Source organism: Callithrix jacchus, chromosome 14 (assembly GCF_049354715.1).
Source record: "Callithrix jacchus isolate 240 chromosome 14, calJac240_pri, whole genome shotgun sequence".
NCBI lineage: Eukaryota > Metazoa > Chordata > Mammalia > Primates > Cebidae > Callithrix > Callithrix jacchus.
In genome coordinates this window covers 95,512,873-95,525,840 of record NC_133515.1, presented here as the reverse complement: position 1 = coordinate 95,525,840, position 12,968 = coordinate 95,512,873, and the positions used below count along the sequence as shown (strand labels likewise).

Genomic DNA, 12,968 nt, shown 5'->3' with positions numbered 1-12,968 from the left:
GGACTGCCCTAACAGGTACCGTGCACCTTCATGCTGTAAGCATTCAAGAACACAGAGTAGCATAGCCCCACCCAGCCATGTCCACATGCAAAGATCTAATGTCCCAGAGAGAGGAAAATATGCAAGCTTTAGAAACACGACAGAATATGAGACATGAGAATACCTGACCTCAGCCTTGGAAATTGGGAAACTTAAGTTTTCTTTGTTCTGGACTGTTCAAAAATCACTAATTATTCATAAAGTTAGGAAATTAAACAAACAAGACTGTGAGTGCCCTCTCATGGAGAAAGCCACCAATAAGGTGTCCAAGTCACCTTTGTCACGATTCTTCCCAATCACGTAAACCTATGGCATCTAACATGGTACAAAGCCACAATAATAAACAGTAGGGAGCTGCAATCAAAGCTGTGAAGTAAATCACTCAACAGACTATACAGCTCCAAACATACGAATAGAGAGATTTATTATTCTATGAAAGTAGCATCACACATTAGGGAGGAGAGGAAGAATGAATGGTTAACGCATTAACTAAAGTAATGGTTTACTTTTGAGGAGGAGAATAAATTCTGAACTCAATTTTAGGTGAGCATAATTCCAGATGAATAAAGAATGTTTCCAGAATTATTTAAAAAACGAATCAGAAAACATATAGAAAAAAATAGCAGAAAGCATCAAAATTTCATGAGGGCAGGGACTTCTGTCTATTTTGTTTATTGCTGTGTTTATGTATCTCCAGCACATAGAATAATACTTGCTGCCTAGGAAGGGTTCAATACATTATTGAAAAAAATGAACGATGGAATAAAACTTTTCTCCATTATAAATTTTCTGATTATGTCCTTTGTCACATTTTCTACTAGGGTTTTTTTCTTTAATTACTATAATTTGCTTTGGTAAAAATCTTCTTACATGTTAAAGATAGTTCTCTGTACATTAGATATATTGCAAAGAATCTCATTCATTGTCTTTTCATTTATTTGAATTATTTACATGTAAAAAAAATCTTATTTGTATTAGGTTAGCCAATTCAGTCAATTGTCTTTTATAACTTCCTCTGATTATCATATCTACAGAAAGTCCTTCCCGATTCCAAAGAGCAGTCTGATCCAAGTTATTTAAACTGGGGGGCTAGTCCATCCTCTTCTTCCAAGGCCAGGGCTTCACAGGCATCTGATTTAGAAGGTTTCCCTCCCCAACTAATGCATCTAACCCCAGGCTTCCTTTCCCTGCTCAATCTTTTGCATAATTACACAGTGAGGTCATGTGTTTACCCTACCATTGTTCCATCGCCATGGAGATGATGAGCGGCAAAGCCCAGGCAAAAGGCCTCCCATGCAGGACGAAGCCAAGGAATAAGATGGAGAAGAGACGAAGGACAGGCCCATTAGCCAGAGGACCCAAAACATATCTCAAGGAGCCCATGAAGTCATCCTCATGCACACAGTTTCCCAGGTGTCAGATCTGTTTGGTAAGCACATAACCTTCCAACCCAGCTCAGCATATGGCTGCAACACACAAGCAGTCTCTGACCTCAGAAGATGAGGTTCCTGTCCCTTTAACCTCTGGGGCTCCTGATCTGATCCTGGGCTGGCTGGTGGCCCCCCGTTTTCACTCAGAATATAACTCCCTGTTTGTAATCACTTTACTGCATCATCCTTACTCATTCTCCTCCCTCCAGACTCAAATCTGTGCTCCCTTCTACTTCCAGGACAATCTCTTTAAGACAAGAATCTGACTGCCTTACTCATATTGTAAAATTAAGTCAGTGATGAACCACTGTCCTAAGGGAAAACATTCTAAATTCCTTATGCTCTGGCCCCTGCCTCTATTTCCAGCCAACTTCTTCTTTGTGCTCTGCTCCAACTAAATTCTGCCTAGCATTTGAAAACACTGCTTTTTCCATCTAAAATAATAACTTCCTCTTACTGATAACATTGACCTAGGCAGAGGTCTAAAAATCCTCTAGGTAAGGAACTTAAGGTCCAAAGTGTTTCAACAATTTACCTAGGGCAGTGGTGTGGGATGGCTGGGGGGAATGTCACACAGCTTTCAAGTAGCAGAGCAGAGATGTGAATTCAGGTCTTTCCAACTCTAAAAGTTGTGACCCTTCTACTACCTAGGGTGACCTACCATCCTAATTTGCCCAAAACTCTCAGTTTTAGCACTGAGAGTCCCATATCCTAGGAGGCCTCTAAACCCCAGCAAACCTGGACAGTTGGTTTGTTAGGCTGTTATTGTATTGCTATAAAGAAATACCTGAGATTGGATAATTTTTTTTCATTTTTTTAATTGCATTTTAGGTTTTGGGGTACATGTGAAGAACATGCAAGATCGTTACATAGGTATACACGTGGCAGTGTGATTTGATGCCTTCCTCCCCTTCACCTATATCTGGCATTTCTCCCCATGCTATCTCTCCCCTACTCCCCACCCCCCACTGTCCCTCCCCTATTCCCCCCAACAGACCCCAGTGGGTAGTGCTCCCCTCCCTGTGTCCATGTGTTCTCATTGTTCAACACCCACCTATGAGTGAGAACATACAGTATTTCATTTTCTGTTCTTGTGTCAGTTTGCTGAGAATGATGTTCTCCAGGTTCATCCATGTCCCTACGAAGGACACAAACTCATCATTTTTGATGGCTGCATAATATTCCATGGTGTATATGTGCCACATTTTCCCTGTCCAGTCTATCATTGATGGGCATTTGGGTTGGTTCCAGGTCTTTGCTAGAGATTGGATAATTTACAAAAAAAAGAGGTTTCATTGGCTCATCATTCTGCAGGCCGTACAGAAAGCATGGTGTTGGCATCTGCTTGGCTTCTGGGGAGGCCTCAAGGAGCTTTTACTGAATGGCAAAAGGTAAAGCAGGTGCTTGCATATTACATGGTAAGAATTCACTCACTATTGAGAAGACAGCCCCTTTGTCCTTTAGCCCCAAGCCATGAGATATCCACCCCCACAACCCAAACACTTCCCACCAGGTCCCATCTCCAACATTAGGGATCATAATTCCTCATGAGCTTTGGTGGGGACACACATTCAAACCATATCAGTTGGCTACCCCTCAGCAACCCCTGCTGCGGCCTTTTCGTCTTTCATGCACAAGCTCGCCCTCTCTCTCTCTCTCTCTCTCTCTCTCTCTCTGTGTGTGTGTGTGTGCCTTCTCCAGCAAGCCTTCCAAGACTACCCTGCACCACAGAAGTGTATTTCCTCTGTCCTGCCACATTCTTGGGCCTGCCTCCATCCCAACAAATCACCTTCTATCCAGAACACCTATTTACCTCTTAATCTCTTTTGCTAGAGGATGAACTTTCCTGCATCTTGGAACGAAGACCGATTCATCTCTGTTTCCCCAGGGCTTGATAAAAAGTAGAAACTCAATTGTTGATTGTTCATTGAATGGGCAAATGTGATTAGAGCTGCTCTGTGGGTACCCTGGTGGCCATATCTCCTGAGAACTGGTTTCTAGAAATAACTTTGGAGTCACAAAATTCAGAAGTAGGTCATCTCTGGAGCCTCACTGTCAGCAGGCAATCACTCTGCTTGGAACCTATGGGCCCTACAAGGTCTATATCTGACCCAAACTCCTCTGTTGCTAGTGTTTAAGCCCACTGATATCTTCAACGCCCTCCTTAAAAGTCTCTGGTAATGATAGCTTCTGGGATCCATTTACAAAACTGTTCCTGGAAGGAGGAGGGAGGGAAGGAGATATGGAAAATTCATTACTTCCCAAATGGCTTCTGCTCTGATGCAGCAGTGTGCTGGCACACAGAGGCCACAGGCGGAAACAGCATCTTTACCTTGCACCTATACAAAACCTGTTCTGCCCCGACCTGTCCTCTGAGAAGGAGGAAGGCCTGTTAATCATTCAGAGAGAAAGAGAATCAGGGTTGCTTCCCTGGAGCTCAGGTGCACTGCCCCATGAACAGGCAACCTGAAACTTAGGAAGAGACAAAAGAAAAGCAAACTCCATTGTTGGGTGAAAGAAAGAGTTCAGATTCAGGCTGGTTCTGATTTATCCAAACAAGTCCCACTGCTCTGGCAAGCAATTGTTAGAATCAAAACCACCTGACATGTGTCAAAACACCAGCATCACTGCCCACCGGCAGCATGTGAGGGAACGATATTTGATCCAGCCACCATCTTCTCCCTCCTGCCTTGCTCCATGATGAAAGCAATGTGTCCTGACCCCTTACGTCTTCCCACCACTGACACTCTGGAGAAGCTTAGAGAAGCCTTCGCAAATAATTAATTTTAGCTGTGGGAGAAACACAGACGAAAAAAATGAGAAGGGAAGCAGTGATGGGAGAACAGGAAATTGACACCCAGAAAAACTCAAGAGCGGGGCCACAGCTTAGTGGGCCAGCCAGATATTTGTATCAACAATAATCTAGACTATTTCTATTATCCCTCCATGTACACAGCATTTAAGGGTTCACAAAGCATTCTCGCAAACGTTCATTAGCTCCTGTCAAGCACTGCACCTGAGTTTTGAGGTAGGAAGGTCAGTGATGATTAATCTCATTGTGTAGATGGCAAATCTGAGGCGCAGAAAGGTTAAGCAACGTACCAAGTCCGCAGCTGGTGAGAAACGGAGCCCAAACTTAAACCCAGTTCTTACCCTAGACTGCAGTTCTTTAACAAGCCCTCTTGCGGCACTTACGAGTGCCAGACATTGTTCTGATATTCCCGTACTGAATCCTTCTAATGGTCCTGGACTGTAGTCATTGCTCCACCCCTGTTTCCTTTAGCTCCTGCCCTGCCAAATGTCCAAGAGATATCTCTGTGGCAAGTGACCATTACCACATTTACCGCAGAGCCCCCTTAGGAGATCAAATTGAGGTCAGGGGGAGACTTTGTACCTCCTACCTTGCCTTCTGCAGTTCATCCCACCAACTTGAATGAGTACTCTTGAATGAGCCCACTGTGTGCCAGGGCTGGAGCCAAGGATCAAGGGAAGCAGACCCCACCCTCACTCCTAGACCATGGCCAGTCCATGCCCGTGTCCCATCTGGGTCCCAGAAAACCAGTGGACAGGGTAGAACTTCCCAGGAGGAAACTGTGAGAAAGTTCAGGGAGAGCTCAAAGGGGAAGGGGGAGATCAAACACAAAATCGGGTCAAAGGATTATACCCAGTGCCCTAGTTGGCAGAAAACATAGATACCCACTAGCCAAGGAAGTGGTTTGGGCATTGGTGATCACATTTCTCATTCACACCACAACATATAAACATTCATTCAGCAAAACAGACAGCCTCTCACCACATTTGGAAGAACTTCTCCCTGAAATTCCACTGGTTTCTAAAACCTTTTAAAACTGCATTTGACCTTTCAGCTCCTGTAAGAGTTTAAAGCAGATGGGCCTATACACAGGACAATCGTCTACTGAGATGGCAGAGCAAGTAGGAGTCTGCAAGAACTCTTGACTACTTGTAGGGGACCAAACTCCCTATTGCCAGACTCTGCCAACTTCTCACCCCACTCTTAAAGGCTTTCTTAGCAACCCCCCTAAGCCAGGCACTGGGGGTGCAGTTAATGATTGCAGCCAGCCTGGGAGCAGCCAATCTGGGGTGGGTACCGGGTCCTCTCATTTGACGGAAACCCACCCTCCAATCTGGTCTCAGAGTTCAGCTTCCCATGAAAATAGCACGGAGCAAGCCTCTTGTTCCACTCAGCTTCTTTGGCTCAAAGAAATGCAAGCATACCTTATTAGAGGGGAACTCTGTTGAAGGAGAAGAAGAGTTTGGTCATCTCTGGGTTAAAGGAGCTCCCCAGGTTTCATTTCTTCCCCAAAGCTACCCACAGCTGCCCGTCCTCAAGAACTAGACCTTTCCTAAGGACTCTCAGACTGTCCTGTACCTGGGGTCTAAGGAATGTTCTTCTGCTCTTCTGATCCTGCCCTAATCCCTTTCCAGTTTCTCCAGCTACTGGAGATGGAGTAATGATTTCCCCCTCCCCTCAAAAGCCGGGACCTAAGGGGATAATGGATCCAATTGTTCTCCAAGCTCTCCAGCCTCAATGTTCAAAACAAACACCCTTACATAGAGAAAGTACTCATCTGAAAACCAATAATCACCCATTTCCACAGGTAGGCATTTCCATGGCTTGTAGATTACCCACAGGCTTATAAAAGGACCACTGGGCCCTGACATATCAGAGGAAGGGTAAACGTTTTGTTGGCCTCAGAATGCTGCCCTGGCTCACTTATCTGGAGCCTCCATTAGGAGAGCCAAGAATAAGTGTCATGTTTGGCCAATAGGCGGCCTGCCCAGAGTGACCAGCTGGGTAAGGTAGCATGGGCATGGGGTCTGGGATAGCTAAGAAAGAGTTAGGGCAGAGGGGGCCTCTGGAGCCCAATGTCCCAGAAACAATCTCTGGTGTTTCAGGGGCAATGAACAGAAGCCCGAGAAAGGCTGGCTCTAACTGAGAGAAGACAGAATGGGAGAAGTTTAAGGGTTTTTCAGAGACCCTAATGTCCCTTTCAATTGGCCCTTACTTCTACACAAAATGCAATATTGGGAGCACAGTTCTTTGAGAAGTAATAAGCCTGGACCCAAAGTAACACTACCCCAAGTTGGCACTCAGTGACGTTATTTCCAGATTTCCAGCCCTCAGAACCTTGGCATTAAGATAAAAACCACCAATGATACCATTACACTGTTAAATATTGTGTCCCCGCATTTTTGTTTTGGGTTTTTGTTTTTGAGACAGGGTCTGGCTCTGTCACCCAGGATGGGGCACAGTGGTGTGATCATGGCTCACTGCAACCTCAATCTCCCCAGCTGAAGTGATCCTCCCACTTTAGCCTCCTGAGTAGCTGGGACTACAGGCATGCACCACCACACCTGGCTAATTTTTGTATTTTTTGTAGAGACAGGTTTCACCATGTTACCCAGGCTGGTATCAAACTCCTGTGTTCAAGCTATCCTCCTGCCTTGGCCTCCCAAAATGCTGGTATTACAGGTGTGAGCCACCATGCCCAGTCCCTGTGCTGCATTTCTTTAGCAATTTGTTTTTGGTTTCAAAGTGACTCATAACCTTCTATTACTGCTTCAGAGAGGCAGTGTCTGCAGGGAAAAGCACAGAGAGGAGAATTAGACTCTTGCCCCACTATGCTACAGTGGGGCTCATGCCTTCTGGTCTTTTCTCTTCCACTGATTCTGCTCTTCTGCAGGCATAATTAGTAGGGATGTAGTAATGCCGGCATAGGGTGGGCCCTTCACTCAATATGGTGGGTGTTCTTATAAAAATGAGACATCTGGCTGCAGAGCCATGCACCCAGGAAGAACACCATGTGAGGATAAAGGCAGAGAGCAATGGAATGCAGAAGATGAAGCCAAGGATGCTAAAGACCTCCTGCAAACTCCCGGACACAGGGGGAGAGGCCCTCCCAGTCCCCAGAAAGAGCAACCCTGCTGATATCCTGACCTTGGACTTCTGGCCCCAGAACCATAAGAAATAAATTTCTGTTATTTAAACCACTCAGTTGTCTTACCTGGTTGTGGCAGCCCTAAGAAGCTAATTCTCAGCGCTTTCTCTGGAATCCTCAACACTCCTGGTTCTCCTCCTGCCTCAAAAGCACTCCTCAGCTGGCTGCTCTCATTTCTCTATAGTTTATACAGGAGTCTCCTGAGCCAGGCAACTCACACCTCCTCTTTTCTTTCCCAACATTCCATCCCTGGGTGATTTCAAATAGTCCCATGGGGCTTTAGAAGCCACGTATGTGCCAATTTAAAATCTACCTCTCCCAGACCTGTAGATCCAATGGTTTACTTGGCATCCCCTTGTGAATACCTAACAGGCATCTCAAACATAAGAAGTCCAAAGCCTTCCCCCAAGAAGCTGGGCGGCACACTGAGCCCCAGAGCCCCAAAGGGAAGGGGCACTTCTCAGGCCAAGTCTTGGGGTCAGTTGACACTGTACCCTGGGAGGGAAGTGGCTCTGCTCCAGATGTTGGCTGGACAGGATTTGAATCCCAGTGCATGGTGGGCGTTCGGGTACAGTGGAGAATGGGACAGATGTGGTGCCTACCTGTGGAGCCCATGTTCTTGACTCTTCCTATGGATTTCTATCCCAGTCCATAAGAAATGGAACAGGCCAGCTGGCAGAAAACCCTTCAAGACTACTAACATGTCTAAAGTTTAGTCTAAGTCTAAATTTGCCATGTTAAAAACAACAGCCATTTTCTATTTCAAAACTAACCATAACTTGGGCAAGTTGAGGGGATAAAGCTTTATCAATATGGGTGGGTAATGTGGAGTGGTGGGGGTCAGAATTGAAACAGGAGGGTCTGTACCGGACATATTGAATCATGCCAATGAGCATAGACATTGTCTGTGTGTATAGACAGATTCTTCCAAAAGATATGTTATTACTCCAAAGTTAGGTCAGAATTCAAACTGGATAGTGAACACTGAAATTACTTAATGTGCTCTTTTTCTAAATGTACAAACAAGTCAACAAATAATATTCACCAACAGGAGAAAACTAACATTTTCAAATACTTTTAAGATCTGTACAAAGTATAATAATTTAAATTTTTCCACTTCATGAAAACAATGCTTCCTTCTCCATCACTCTTTTTCCATATTTAGGAAGCAATTCGCAGATCCACATCAAATTTATATCCATACTGCAGCTTTTAAAATGCTAGCTCATCAATGATTCTGCCATCAGAATTTTGCTTCCCGCCAATCCCAGTGCATTGCACTCGTTCAGTACCTGTGAGTCCCATCCTATCTAGATACGCCATCTAAATATGCCCAGCTGGGCCTCGTGTCTCTGCCACTTGGCTTGGCATCATTAGAATAGCATGCCATCTGAAAACTCAGAACCACCTAGAACTTGGATTCCCTGGGGGCGCAGGTTACTCAAGGAGGGAGTTATTGTGAGCCCAGCATAACAAGGACTCTATCCAGAGTCCCCAGGGTTTACCTAGGGAAAGCTCCACTTGAGCTCAAGGTCACCAGTGAGCCCTGCCCTGGAGCTGATCACTGAATTCCAGTGCAAAGGGTGGCAGGGAGAAAGGCTTGTCCAGAAGTACCTGGGAGCTGGGCACAGCAAAGGCCTGCAGTAGCTCCTCTGGCAACAGGCCAACTCCTGGAGTCTGGGTTGGGCCCTCCACCGTGTAGGGCTCTCGTATCTTGCCCCTCCGGGTTCCTCCTCTCCAGTTTCTATCTTAATGCAGATCCCCTGCCTTAAAGGACCAGCACAAGGGACCATGTGCTGAAGAGCAGCGAGGCCAGATGAAGGGACACCACACCAAGAACAAGGCTCAGTAAAGTGGAGGGCAGGCACCAGCCAGCCCAGCATGCTCCCCCCAACCCCTTCTGTATCATGTGCCCCCTCCCAGCCAAGCTCCTGTGATTCAAGTTCTCATACCTGGCCTGTGAGTCTGGCTCTCTCTGACTAGGAACCTCTTCCCAGAGGCAGTGTTTCCAGCAATTAGGTCTCCCTTGACTTCTCCGTAAGAGACCACTGCATGCTCTAATGGGCAGAGAGCATCTTACCCAGAAAATACAGAGGAGCCCCTGGCTTGTGGCCTGCTTGGGGTCTGCTTGGAACTAATTCGAGAATTCTTGGCACCTGAGTCTTCATCAGACACACTTGGGATGCCCGAATCAGGGCCAGATGGATGAAATTACCCTTGAAATGTAGGCAAGATTACAATCCGGGCCAGGAGGGAGGACATGGGCATTCAGGGGTGAAAATGCCTGGGTTGTGTGGTGCTGGCACCCAGCCATGAGAAAGAGCATTTGGAAGTGGTGACAAAGCTTCCAGCTTTGCCAGGTTTGGAGAGTTAGCTTGCGGCTTTGGGCTGGACAGGCAGAGGCACAGATAAGTAAGGAGGGGTGAACCTGAGATAAGGGCCAGAACATCTCAAAGTCTCTGCCATCCAGGCCTTAGCCTCCCCATCCCCACAAAAGCTCTGCCCATAAAACAGCTCATGAGGTTTTTGAAACATGATGGAAACTTCCAAATTGCCTCCAAGGACATTATTCCAGACCAGGGCTGTGTCCAAGCTAAGCTAACGACTCTGAAGTTGATTGCAGGAGTTGAGTCCCTATGCAAAGGGAGGGAAAAATGGCAACTCCCTAAATGCACAGAAAGAAATCTGGCATGGGCCCATGAGAATGGCCCTGGGCCTGGGGCATGACAATCCAAGCAGGCCAAATAAGAGCAGGTGAGCTAAGGGCCAAGAGGGAGGTGTGAAGGAGGGTCCAAGCGCCCGGCCAGAAGGTAGACAAACACTCGGGAAGAGAGGCAATGACACTGGGTTGTTGGAAGATGACGACAGCTTGCAAGAGATACCAGCTGCAAAGAAGGGGCTGGGTTCTGAGCCAGAAGACCAGGAGAGAGCTGTCCTTCCTCTTGATGCCCCGCCCCCCGGGTTTCCCACTCCCGAGGTACTTGCCACATGGCTTCACTCTCATGTCTGTGTCTGCCCCATCAGACAGTGCCTGGTGTGTATTTCTGGGAGATACCAAACATGAAGCAGAGCTGGTGCTCAGTAAGAGGGTATTGAGTGAATGAATACATGACACTGAGAACCACCAGAACACCAAAGCTGAGGTCTGAAACACATCAGACCGAAGTGCATGTTCTTAGAGGTCCACCCACCCACCCCCACAAGTGATTCCAGAACTAACTTGGTCCCTTCAGCTGGTTTGGGGTTTTTTTGTTTGTTTTGGGGGGATTTGTGTTTTGTTTTGTCTGGCAGAGCTCAATGCAAGAGGCCCAGAGGCCAAAGCAGCACAGTGGTCCTCTAACCAGGCAGATGGGCAGCCACCATGGGCACAGATTTCCTGAGAAGAAAAGAGCCCAGAAGAATGGACCCCTCTGTGCTTCCTTCCTCTGTGATTTCATTCCCTCTTCTCACAGCTTTAAATGCCATCTCTGAGAGCTGATGACTTCCAAACATCTATCCCCTGCCTGGTCCTCTTCACTGAGATCAGATCCATTACAGAGCTGCCTACGTGGCATCTCCATCCAGGTGTCTGACAGCGTCTCAAAGTCAATATGCCCCAAACTAAGCTCCTGACCACCCAGCTCAACCTGAGTCACTAAAGCCCTCCCCTTCTCAGTCAACAGCAAATCCATTCTTCTAGTTGCCAAGCTATGATAGTGAATTTGATGTGTCAACTTGGCTGGGCTACAGTTCCTAGATATTTAATCAAACATTATTCTGGATGTTCCTATGAGGAAGTTTTTCATTTTTCTTTTTATTGGATGAGATGAATATTTAAATCAGCAGACTTCGAGTAAAGCAGATTGCCCTCTATAAGTGTGCATCTCATCCAATCAGTTGAAGGCCTGAGCAGAACAAAAGACTGACTTGCCCCAAGCAAGAGGGAATTCTCCAACAGATGTTGGACTACACACTGGCTCTTCCCTGGGTCTTTAGCCTGATGGCCCACCCTGTAGATTTTGGACTTGTCAGCAGCCTCAACAATCAAGTGAGCTAACTCCTTAAAATAATACACACACGCACACATTATTGGTTCTGTTTCTCTGGAGAACCCTGGCTAATATCCAAGCCAAAAGTTCTGGAATCATCCTTGACTCCTCTCTCTCCTATTCCCTCCATCAAATCCAGCACAAATGGTACCAGTTCAACCTTCAAATCACATCCAAAATATCATGCCTTTGCACCACTACCACTGCCAGCCAGATGTGGTGGTGCATGCCTATAGTCCCCGCTACTCGGGAGGCTGAGGTAGGAGGATTGCTTGAGCCCAGCAGGTCAAGGATGCAGTGAGCCATGATCTTGCCACTGCACTGCAACCTGGAATGACAGAGGAAGACCCTGTCTCAAAAAATAAATAAGAAAATAAAATAAAACCTCATACATGTCAACCCAACACTCCCCATTACCACCTGGTTTTATTTTTCACCATACCCCATATCAATATTTAATATCCTGTACACATTGCTTATTATACTATTTATTTTCCCAACTTAAATGCAGAACCCATGGAGAATAGGAAACTCTGTCTCTTACTCTCTCTTCAGGGTTTAACCAATGCCCAGCAAGTAGTTAGCCATGTCCATTCAGGCTGCTATCACCAAATACCACAGAGGAGGTGACTTATTAACGACAGGCATTTATTTCTCACCTTTCAGAAGTCTGGGAAGCCCAAGAGCAAGTTATTGGCAGATTCCAGGTCTTGTGAGGGTCGGCTTCCTCATAGACAGCCCTCTTTGCACTGTGTTCTCGCATGGTGGAAGGGGTGAGGGGACTCTCTGGAGCCTAGTTTTATAAGGGCACTAATTCCATTCATGAGGGTTCCACCCCCATGGCCTAATCACCTCCCAAAGGCTCTACCCTACCTCCTAATAACCATGCTGGGGTGAGGATTTCCTTATATGAATTTGGGGAAGACGTCATTCAGACCACGGCAGCATCCCATAAACATGTGTTCAACAAATGAATAGGTGAGCAGGTGAATCAGTTAGATCTTGGCACGAGGTGGGGTCTCTTTGCTTCTGCTCCACTGCCAGCCTCAGTTTTCAAGTCTGTGCAGGCCAACACCCACCTGAGCCATGGGGGCAGGAGAGCTCCAGGCTGGAAGTGAGCCTACCCCTCTCCAGCCCCATGCTTGGCTGGGTGCCCAATAAAAGTTCTGCATGTTACACACACTGGTAATTAAAGTCTTGGAAAAAACTCTTCACTAGACTTCCTTCCTCATCTCTGAGACATTTTGAATGCTTGACTGGAAATGTTGAACACTGCAGAGCCTGGATGGGGGTTTTAAAAACAAAGTGATGATGACAATATGTGATCTTCACAGCCTGCCACCATCAGCCCTGCAGGAGTAGCTGTTGATTTGCAAGGCCCTCTAATTCCCCAATTCCCAGGAGAGAGGTCTTCCCTCAACATGCATTCTATGTGGGAAAAATAAATCACTGTTTTTCTGAAGTTTAGGGGTGAGTTTATTTTTAAATCATCTGAATCTCTGAGGCAAGAG

At 46.4% G+C, this 12,968-nt stretch overlaps 1 long non-coding RNA gene across 1 annotated transcript; it reads left to right on the top strand.

Moving 5' to 3' along the window:
* The first annotated feature begins 1,293 nt into the window (after positions 1-1,293).
* LOC144579180 (uncharacterized) lies at positions 1,294-3,405 on the top strand. The gene is made up of 4 exons (XR_013526148.1): positions 1,294-1,468; positions 2,301-2,342; positions 2,784-2,860; positions 3,171-3,405. It is a non-coding gene; the product is annotated as an uncharacterized LOC144579180 (long non-coding RNA).
* Positions 3,406-12,968: the final 9,563 nt, after the last annotated feature.